The 10657-nt window shown below is 39.7% G+C and overlaps 2 pseudogenes; one reads left to right on the top strand and one right to left on the bottom strand.

Annotated features, from left to right (window-relative positions):
* The first annotated feature begins 6214 nt into the window (after positions 1-6214).
* Positions 6215-6320, top strand: LOC120587382 (uncharacterized; annotated as a pseudogene).
* A 2653-nt stretch (positions 6321-8973) lies between these two features.
* LOC120587377 (uncharacterized) lies at positions 8974-9091 on the bottom strand (annotated as a pseudogene).
* Positions 9092-10657: the final 1566 nt, after the last annotated feature.

The raw sequence follows: 10657 nt of genomic DNA, 5'->3' as shown, positions 1-10657 counted from the left end.
ATGTGTCACCAGGAGCTCCAGAGAACCAGAGCTAACTATGATTAATCTCTCACACACTAAACTTTCCCTCCTGACTTCAACTAAATTCTACCGGAATGACAACTAAGTGACATTTCTCCAAAAGGGGAGTGTGATTTTTTTTTTCCCACAGATATGTAATTATTGTGCCATTAAGGGAAATCTCCAAGTCCAAAATAATGCGACAGTTTGAAAAAAACAGAATGAAAAAAAATGCAACAGTTTCCCACATGACAAAACAAGATCTCTTTCATTTAATTTTTTTCTTTCCTTTCCTTTGGTTATAATGAAATTAAAATGTCTTTTTTTTTTTTCTTTGATAAAGATTTCTTCTATCCAAGTCCCCACTGGGGAGTACCTACATACTGTGTGAACTTGCAACACCGCTATGCAGTGTTATTAAGCTTAAAAAAATAATAATAAAATAAAAAGCAGGTCACAAATTTAAAAAAATAATAAAAGTTAAATGAGGTAGTACATGCAAAGTATCTAATACATGGATAGGGCTTAGAAATATGTTAGCTGCTATTTTTAATTCAAATCGGAGACTGAATTATGGATTGAACTTTGATAAGAGACTAAGACAATAAGATCCTTAAACATCTATGATGTAGGAAATAAACTAATAGGAGCATCATAAGTCATTTATTACAAATCAATACCTCTAATGATGCTAATTTTTCTTTACGATGCCTCTTTATAATAATTTTCATGATATATTTTTCCCAGATAAACTTTATTAAACGGTGACTGCCGAAGAGTGAGCAGACTCTGCCCCTAGCTGGGGAGAAGGGAAGACTCTCCCTTCACATTACGGCACTCACCGTGCCGATGGCCGCCACTTTCACTGTGTGTCTCCCTAGAGCACGTGGGGCTCCCCGGAAGACAGAAGACACACCATATGCCTTCATAGCCCCAGCTGTACCCCAAAAACCTGATGGCTGACAATAAGTGTCTGTGGGAGAAACCCGTGAAGGGGTGAGATTGTGACTTGCCCAAGACACCGGAAGTGAAGGTGTTCGTGTGGATAAAGTGTGCAGCAGGCTCAGGGCAGAAGGTCCTGCTTCCTGGAAGATGCTTCAAGAAGAGGTGAGCCTTGGTCATCTTCACAGAGCTGTTCTGCCTGCCTACCAGCTGTGCGCGGGCACCAGCAATACAAAACACTTATTTTGGGGGTGTGGAGCGTCTTCTTCTTTACTTCTTAGAGGATTCCTTTTTGTCTTTATTCTCCAAGGTTTGGTTTTATTTATTTCGTTTCGTTTTGTTTTTAAGAGGACGTAAATGTCACCAAAGGACAGTCCCAGTTTTCGGTAATATTTTACAAGCACGCCACGCCTTGGAAAATTATACACTTATGTCAAGTTATTCCACGTGGGAAAATCCTTCACCAAACGCATAAAGATGCGTGGCGTTGTCATTTTTTTCTCATTGCAAAACCTAATTTCATAGATTTACCACTCCATGGATTCAGGACATAAATTTCAATATATACTTCTAAAGAAGAAGGGAAAAGAATAAAATTAATAGATGTTATATTTCTAAATGACAGTACTATGGATGGTTTTTATATTCCTTGTTTACATTTTACTGCATTTCTACGACTAATTTTTTAATCTAAAAGATGAACATTCTGTAGGAAAATCAGATTCTATTGCCGCTGTAATTAAAATTAAATCAAAATAATGAGGATGGGCCACGTGGAGTCCGGGACCTCTTCATCTTTTAGGCGCTATGGGTTCAATTTCTGCAAGTAAGCATGACAATTGGGAAGAGGTAGTAGAAATAAAGTCATCCTATTAATCACCTTCAATAGTTTCATTGTTAACAGTTGTTGTTTTGCAAGTAGCAATGCCATTGCATTGCGTGTGACATTTTAAAAACATCATCGAATTGTTTTCTCATTAGTTATTTTCTCTGGAGGCTATATGACTTCACCCATTTTACAGAAAAGAAGACTGAATCACCCTTTATGTAATCCTTAGAACCACTCTCATACCGTATCTCTCTTGGGATTCCAAAAGCTGTTTAGAGTTGACATTGAGTTTTAAGTGGCGTGTCGTTTTTGTGTGTATGTTAGAGGTGGCGGCAAATTTATCCTCCTAATTATGTTTTGCTTCGGCTAACATAAAAATCAGCTTGCATTTTCTGAGCATTCACCAGCTGGGAAGTAGAGGGTGTTTTGTGATGGGGGGAAAGTGCCTTGAGATTCAAACTTGGCCATGTTTTAAAACAAACAAATAAATGGAAGAAAACGTTTGTAGCATGTGACCAAGCAGTGTAGCAAGAGTTAATATCTTTATTATATAATGAGCTTAGGCAAATTGATAACTGCAGCAGTAAACCCCCATGGATAAAATGGGCAATACTTTCTATTTCTATATTTTCCATGACTAGGAAAAGAAATATTTCTAGTTGAAAATATAGACATGTTTGTTCAAACATTGCCTTTTTGCTCAACCCTCTAATAACCAAAGAAATTCGATTTAAACCAAATCGGGGTTAGATACTTTCCATAGCAACCATTTAAAAATATGAAATCAGTATATTTCATCTTGAAAATTATTTATTTTGAAAGTCATCCCGTCAATATCTATCAATATGTGTTAAGAGCCATCAAAATGTCCATCATTCTACAGTTTTAAGGCAATGATTACGAATATGGGAAAGGCAAGAAGATATTTGTCATACGTAAAAGGATCTCCAACAACGTGGAAAAACACTCCTGATAAAATATACACTGGAGACGAAAACAAAATTGCATGTGTCGGTAATTGTAATGACTTAAAAGTATCGGAAAGGAATGAAAAAGAGACACCTGGACAACAGTGATTGTGCGCATTTCATTATTGTTTTTTACGTTTTTTTCTTTTTTCCAAATAGTAATCGTGGGAGTTCGTTTTCTCTTTTAATTTTCATCATCTCTTTTTCTTCTCCATGTTTTAATGCAAAAATATAGCTATGGACCATCCATACCCAAAACAATGAGTGTGGAGCTGCTTTATGAGACATGTAATGGAAAGCTAACCAGAACCTCTCTCTCTTTAAAAATGTATAAATGCCACTGTATCAGACAATAGGAATTTGCAATGGTTTTCTAGAGAGTGATGCTTTTTTTATGTGTTTTTTATCATCAGGACACAGAATCTCAGAAATGCCTTTATTCAATTACTATATAGATATTTCTGTAGAGAGTGATTCTCAGAATGATCTATTTGAACAAAATTTCTCTCTCATTAAATGACACTTGAAAATGTTCTCTGGGCCACTTACTCACCCTTTTTTCAAGGATCTATGTGATCAATTCCTGCCTGAGTTTAGTTCTAGAAAAATTTTTACAGAAGCGGATTAATCTGTAAGTTCCCTTCTCATAAAAATGGACTCTGTAGCTCCATAGCCTGGACAAAAACTTTCTTTTTTCGGTTATCACAGTGTTGCCAGGGGGCTTGGAGGCAAAGTCTTTGCCTATTTGACTGTGAGCGTCCCTGAACATCTGGATCTGCTGTTTCCTTTGGGTTATCTGCATCTTGTGGTTTTAATGCCTTGATGTTTTGTCTTCACATTTTCTAGAAGTAGGTGGGTACAGAGATCGAAAATAAACAAATGAAGAAAAAGATTTGTTATAAAAACAGAACATACTAATTGTTATTTTAATAAAGATGCAAATGGTCTAAATGAATAGAAAATGAGAAAATCAGAATCTCTCTACCCAGGCCTGTTCCCCGGAGGTAATCCAGTTTGGAGTATATGGTTTCACATCTAGGAGTAGACAAATCTTTTTTTTCCCCCCCCTAAAAACGAAAGACATTGAAATGTTTGTTTTCAGTACTGAGTTTGATTTAGTCTTGAAATTTTAAACTTTTTTTTCTTTTGTAAGTTTATGCTTTTGAAAAACAGAGCGTGAGGCTGGGTAGCCTAATTGTTCTCAGTCCCACACAGGTGGGTCACGCAAAGGTTCAGGTGTGTTTTCCAGAAAAGAAATTGTGTGCTGTGTGGCAGATAGGTAGATGTTTGACATAGAGATTAAGAAGTTATTCATATCCAAATATTTCATCGAATACTTCTTGAAAGAATCTGAGCTGCTTAGATTTGCAAATTCAGATGATACCCCAGTGAAAACGTAAAGAAGCCCTCAAGTGTTGTTTTGTGTTAGATGGTCGTGTGTTTGTGTTTTGTTTCGATTTTGGCTTTTTCTCTGGTAGCATTGAGTTTCTGTCCTGGTAGTTCAGACATATGAAGAAGTGATAGAATTCTTAGTGATTTTAGTTGTAGAAGAGATAAATGGATATCGTGTTTCACATCATGAAAATTCTCAGAGTCAAATTTGAAAGCTTAAAGAAAAGATCGTAAATTAATCTCATAAGCATAATAAAGAAAGTTACCAAAGGATCACATAATATTAGTCTATAAAATGACCTGAATTTTTAAAAAATTCCAGAAATATTAAGGGGGTTTTTAAATCAGAATTATTTGTCATTTCCATGGCTTTCTTTTAAATCTAGTATTTATAGGCAAAGGATATGTTTGCAATTTGCCAAAAATGGATAATGGTGTTATTTCAAATTAATGAAAATAGAAAAACTCGAGGTGGGGTTGTATTATTGAAATGACCATTGATGGTTTAAAATTATTTTAATAGAAACAGAGGGTGTTATTCCTGTTAAAACAAGAAATGATTTAATAGCTAATTTATTCCACCTGCAAGCAAGCTGAAAAAGTCTACATTATTTACCAAAGAGGTGTTTCATTTATTTAAAAGGTTGCATTCTTTTAGCATAGTTATTAAACATAATAATTTAAAACTCTGTTGGAATGCTCGCTGGACACAGTGCACAGGATAAATAACTAAAGAGAAGGGTTAGGATACCCTATTTATTGACGGGAAATAAACATCCAAAGTTGAGAGTATTTGTAAAATATAAGAAAAGGCAGAAAAGAATTCTTATTTTAAGTACTCGTGTGAATACTGTACGATTCTCATCTGGCAGTAAGACAATCTCTTTTCCTCAAGAGGTTGGAAATTAGTTTTAGCTTGTTATCAGAAACAATATCATCCTGCCATGATTTAGAAAAACTTCCTTCGAACCATAAAATCAGAGAAAATGCACACACACACACACACACACAACCTTAAAAGCAAAGTTTTCTTTCACATTTAATTGTTTGACTTTTGTATAAGGGGCATTTCGAAAATACATCTGATTTTTAAAATTCAGCATATTTCGCTCTTAAAAATCGTGTCACTTTAGAGTGAATGGTTAAACAAACTACAGCACATCGATAGCATGAAATACTACTCAGAAATAAAAAGCAACTATTGATTCATACGACAACCTGGAGCTCAAGAAAATTACTTCGAGTGGAAAAGCCAGTCCCCAACGTTTATATTCTTTATGATTCCATTTCTATACTATTCTTACAATGACAAAATTGCAGAAATGGAGAATAGATTGGGGGTCACCAGGGGTTAAGGAGAAGGGAGAGGGCGGGGAGAAATGAATGTGGCTTTGATATAGGGCAACCGAGGGATTCTGGTGGTGACGAGAACATTCTGTATCTTGACCGAGATGATGGATACTTAAACCTACACATGTGATAAGACTGTGGAGAACTAAATACATACACATACAAATGAGTCCAAGAAAAACTAGAAAAAACTGAACAAGATTGAATTGAAATCGATAGCTCGGTTGTGATATTGTACTATAATTTTGCAAGATGTTACTATGGCTTAAAAGTAAAAAAAAAAAAAAAAACGGTATATGGAATTTCTCTGTATTATTTCTTACAACCGCATAGGGATCTACAATTATTTCCAAATAAACACTTTAATTTTTAAAAAGTCATATTGTTTTAGGATTGTGCCTTCTAACCTGAATTAAAACAGCGTGTTTGCCTCTCAGAGTAAAAATATTCTTTTTAATGTTCTGGAAAAATACCTATCGTCACATATCCCGCATCTTTCGCTCATCCTGAGGACACACTTGCTGGAACTGAGTAGGCCTTTCACTCCTGGAACAAAACGCATCAGACAAACTTGAACTCCAAAACCTTCCCAATGCTCAGTGACCCCAGGTGATGTCACCCTTCTCCCGCTCCAGGAGATGGTCAGAGAAACCCTGTCAGAGACCCCAGAACAAAGTTCTAATCTTCTCGGCACCACACATAAAAATATCAAGCTTCAGAAAGCACACATTAGGTCTACGGCCATGCCACCCTGAACAAGCCCGATCCCGTCTGATCTCGGAAGCTAAGCAGGGTCGGGCCTGGTTAATACTTGGATGGGAGACCAGGTGCCGTAGGCGTAAACATACAAAATAAGGGATTGTAAGCTGACAAGGTCCTTGCAATCTGTGAGGTCAACTAAGTGTTGCCTCGCCTAAAAATAAAAAATAAAAGGCACACATTAGCTAAAAATTTTTCTCCCTCTGTGGACTTTGCTGTTTCTACAGGAGGCGTGTTTGGGTTTAGATGGGACCAGAAGAAAAGTTCCCCCTCACACAGCATGTTTTCCCCGTTCTTGAGGTGTCGTGGATGCAGGAAGGTTGTGTTCCCGCATTATGTCCTTATCCCTTATGGTCCACAAATGGCTGTGTACCTCCGTACCTGCCTTAAGTTGCTCTTGCTTCTTGCTTTTTTTTGGTCTCAAGCTGTGGACAAAATCCAAGAAAACGATTGTTGGGAAGAGCCCTGAGCTCCCTTAGTTGTGGAGTATTTTCCCTCTTTGTCATGCTTTACAACCATGTTGGGATTCTCCAAACCTGCTGGTCTCACAGGGGAAGCTGTGAACAACTGCTCGAGAAACAAATCTCTGTCGCTGTTTCTCCAATCAGATATTTTGGCCATTAACACACTGACTCGTTCTCCTAATTCATCGCTTTCTATGCCAGAAGCTGTCTAACTCTTGGCTCAGGATTGGTTTACCTTTTCAGTTACTCACGTTTTTTCCTACTTGCTCCTGCTTTGAGCTCACAGAAGGCAGGGCCCATTCCCTGTATCTTTCCCCCTTTTGAGTCTGTTTAGCCCACGCGTCTCCATAGCCACTAATTCAATAAGTCTCTCCAGGAAAATGGCACCTCCTCTACCTTGTCATAGGTGAAGCCTCGGAAACATGGCCGCCTTGTGTTGTGGTTGTTGTTGTGAGCTGTCGAAAGACAGCGTTGCCAAACTCCTGCGGACAAGTCGATGCAAGAAACGTTAGCACTCCTGTCTGTTTAGAGAAGGCGCCATATACTCCTTAGGAAAAAAAAAAAGAAAACTATAAAAAAAGAAAGAAATCTTTCATGATGACATTTAAAAGGAGGTGGGCTTGGTTCGTGCTCCATTCTGTTGGTGATTGAGACTCAGCCCTGCCTGGAGGTGAAGTTCGAGGATGTTCACTGCTTTCCAGGCTCTGTCACTGTCCTGCACATTTGAGAGTCCATCAGAAATTGGATGGTCGGTGTGGGCCATCCAGCCAGTTATAGATACGGCCAGCTGGGGGATGGGTCAGACACTCTTTTTCCCATTTGGTTAAAAAAACTCTCTTCTCTCTCTTTCTTGCTTCTCCACCCCCAGAGAGGGATGGCAGATGTGGGGACACCCAGGTTAGATGAAGTAGGTGGCAGCGTGGCTTGCCGTGGAAGCTGGCTGGATCCAGCGTTCCGACTCAGCACTGACTTCAGCCTGGGAGGCCAGTCCCCGCCCACTGCTGGACTCCCAGACAGCTCTGTCTGGTCCAGCCGTGGGTTCGGTCTGGCCCTTCCGATCGTCAGCTTCTCTTTAAAGTCATTCTGACTTGGTTTTCCCCATGCTTTCCCCAGCTCATTCTCCCTGCCAGCCCTCTGGAGCATCGTGAGAAAGAGGCTGGTCGATAGAAAGTTCTATTTTCTTTCCCCAGCTCTGTTTTCGACTCTTCGTCTTCACAAAATTGTATAAGAAAAGGAAACCCCCCAAAAGGGAAGTTAATTCTGGTAAGATTTCGTGCATTTGAGGGCTAGGGATTTTGGTGACATGCGAATCACAAACGTTAGTCATCTGAGGCTTCAGGGACCTAATTGAAACGGTCAGTCCGTGTGGAACAAAATATTGGCTTCTGGTCACGTCGGCTTGGTGGCCTCTGGAAAGTCACTCTTTTTTTCTAGGTCTCAGTTTCTCCTTTTGGAAAATAAGCCAGTCGAAACACACAATTTCCAAGATTACTTTCAGAGCTAACATTCCGACAAAATTTAAATGGATTGTTTTGAAGGAGGTTAAGATGAACTTCCCGAGAAACGTGACACCATTCAAAATGAATTGGCAAATTTGTATATAAAAAAACCCCTCAGATTTAGATACCAGGGGTCCTCCCATGTGAATATTTAGATCCAGTGGCTAACAGTTAGAAGTAAAAATCATCACAACATGAAGATTGAGTAATGAATGGATCACTGAGAATATTTATTCCCAATTGAACATTCTTCCATTTATAACAGTAGCACCTACTCATGCCTTTGATCACATGGATGTTGTTTTGGGTCAGCCTCTCTGTCAGGGTGAAAATGCTGCAAATATCTAACAATACAAGGCAAATGAAAATAAACCGGCCACAAAGTAAAGTAGGAATTGTAAAAAAAAAAAAAAAATTACAAAGATCATCCCCGATTGAAAAAAAAATCACACAATTCTATCATTTTGGGACAGTTTGGACAAACCCTTACACCCAAAATGCCAGCTGAGTCATGCTTTCTTCTGAAAACCTGCCTGTGGCTGTCATTATTACCTGGATAATTAATGTTGGTTTAATTTTACTCTATATCTTTGGCATTAAATTTCAATTAAATTTGTTTCTCCCATGATTTGCTGTAAAACTTGGTTTCTGTTATAAGTGGATGGATTTTTTTTTTTTTTTTTTAGGTGAGACAACCCCTGGTTGACCTTACAGGTTGCAAGGAACTCGTCAGTTTACAATCCCTTATTTTTTTATTTTTTTATTTTTTACGCCTACAGCACCTGGTCTTCTAGGTGGTCTCCCATCCAAGTACTAACCAGGCCCAACCCTGCTTAGCTTCCCAGATCCGATGGGATCCAGCTTGTTCAGGGTGGCATGGCCGTAGACATAAGTGGATAAATTTTAAGAAGTGTTTCCCCAGTGTCAATTATCAGCTGATGAGACTCTACTAAACTTACTACAGAAGACCAACAGAATGTGCCCACTTAGTGGCTGATAACTCAGAGAAATCTCCAAGCATGATGATGTCATTTGAAACTTCCTCTATGGCATCAACATGGAGGAGGTTTAGGCCAGTACTATCTCTGGTGGGAAGAGGGCTCCGTCCTCCTCGTCTTAAATCCTGCTCAGGTACCAACAGGTATTGTTTATTGAGGACTGTCCGTGCTCATAGAGTATGAACACCACCTCTTCTAATCCTCACAGCAATCTTATGAGATAGTTTTAATCGTTTTCCCAATGTCACAGACTGAGAAACTAGCACAGAGGTGTCCTGAGTTCACGCACCTACTAATTGGCTCAGGGAGCTAGAACTCAGAGCTATTGCTTATCTAGATCAGCGGTTCTTAACCCACCCGGGTCCCTCTGAAAGTTTTCCAGATGATGCTGATCCGCAGCCAAGGGGAGAACCACTGACTCAGAGCAGACTTCTCTGATTCTAATACACATGCCCTTTCCAGTGCATCTTGTGAAAATGCTGCTTCTGGCCCAGAGGCGCTGCAAATTCTGTGATTCTGTGGTTGTAATCCGCTCCCAGGAGAAGCTGCTGCCGCTGGTCTAAGGCCATGCTTTGAGGAGCATCTCAGAAGGTGTCTCTATTTGGGGACGATTTTGAGGAGCTCATGCAAGTTCTGGGAGGGTTCCTCCCTGCCTCCCCTGCAAACCACCCCTTGGTGGCATTGCTATAAGGGACCCTTGAAAATGCACCCTCGGCCAATTTTTCACAAGCAGGTGCCTCTCTCCGTTCATGGGACATGGGAAATAAAGGAGCTATTTTTCCAGTCTTGAGCTGTGGAGATGCCAAGTTGATAGAGACAGGAATAGAAAGGAAAATGACCTCAGGACACCCTCCGTAACGCTTGTCCACGCTGTCAGAGGTTTTACTATCAGCTTGAAGGGCTGCCTACCAGTCAGTCACCCAGGACTGAAGACACCCCGTCTCTTCTGGTACTTCAAAGACAAATTTCTACTTTCCAAACGGACTCCAAGAGTTTTTCTGTTTTCTTCTGCGGTGTGTGTGTGTGTGTGTGTGTGTGTGTGTGTGTGTGTGTGAAAGGGGGTGATGGAGAGGGAGCTATTTAAAGGTAATATGGATAATATAATATTTTCTTCCATCATGTTGAATTCTGCCTGGGCTTTTTCACTTACCAAGAGCAAACACTGAAGTCCCCTGAGAATGCGTCATGAAGGGACCGGATCTGGGTGGAAATGAGGATTTTCTCTCCAGAGGTTAAACTGTAAGTGGTTAGTTTGTCATTTCTGCTGTTTTGTTTCATGTCAACACGGAATGTTCCTGAAGCCTTAGTTGCTGGCGAGACATCAGAAGTGGATGTGCAGTTTGATATCTCTGGCACTGCTGCCACCTGGCTGGTGGTCTGTGCCACCTCACCAAACCGTCACCTGTCTTCTGCTCATGGACCCTCCCTCTCAGGAGACATTAGCCCATGTCCCGAG

The sequence above is a fragment of the Pteropus medius genome, unplaced genomic scaffold, assembly GCF_902729225.1.
Source record: "Pteropus medius unplaced genomic scaffold, Ma_sr-lr_union100, whole genome shotgun sequence".
In the NCBI taxonomy this organism is placed as follows: Eukaryota; Metazoa; Chordata; class Mammalia; order Chiroptera; family Pteropodidae; genus Pteropus; species Pteropus medius.
This window is presented reverse-complemented; position numbering and strand designations above follow the sequence as displayed.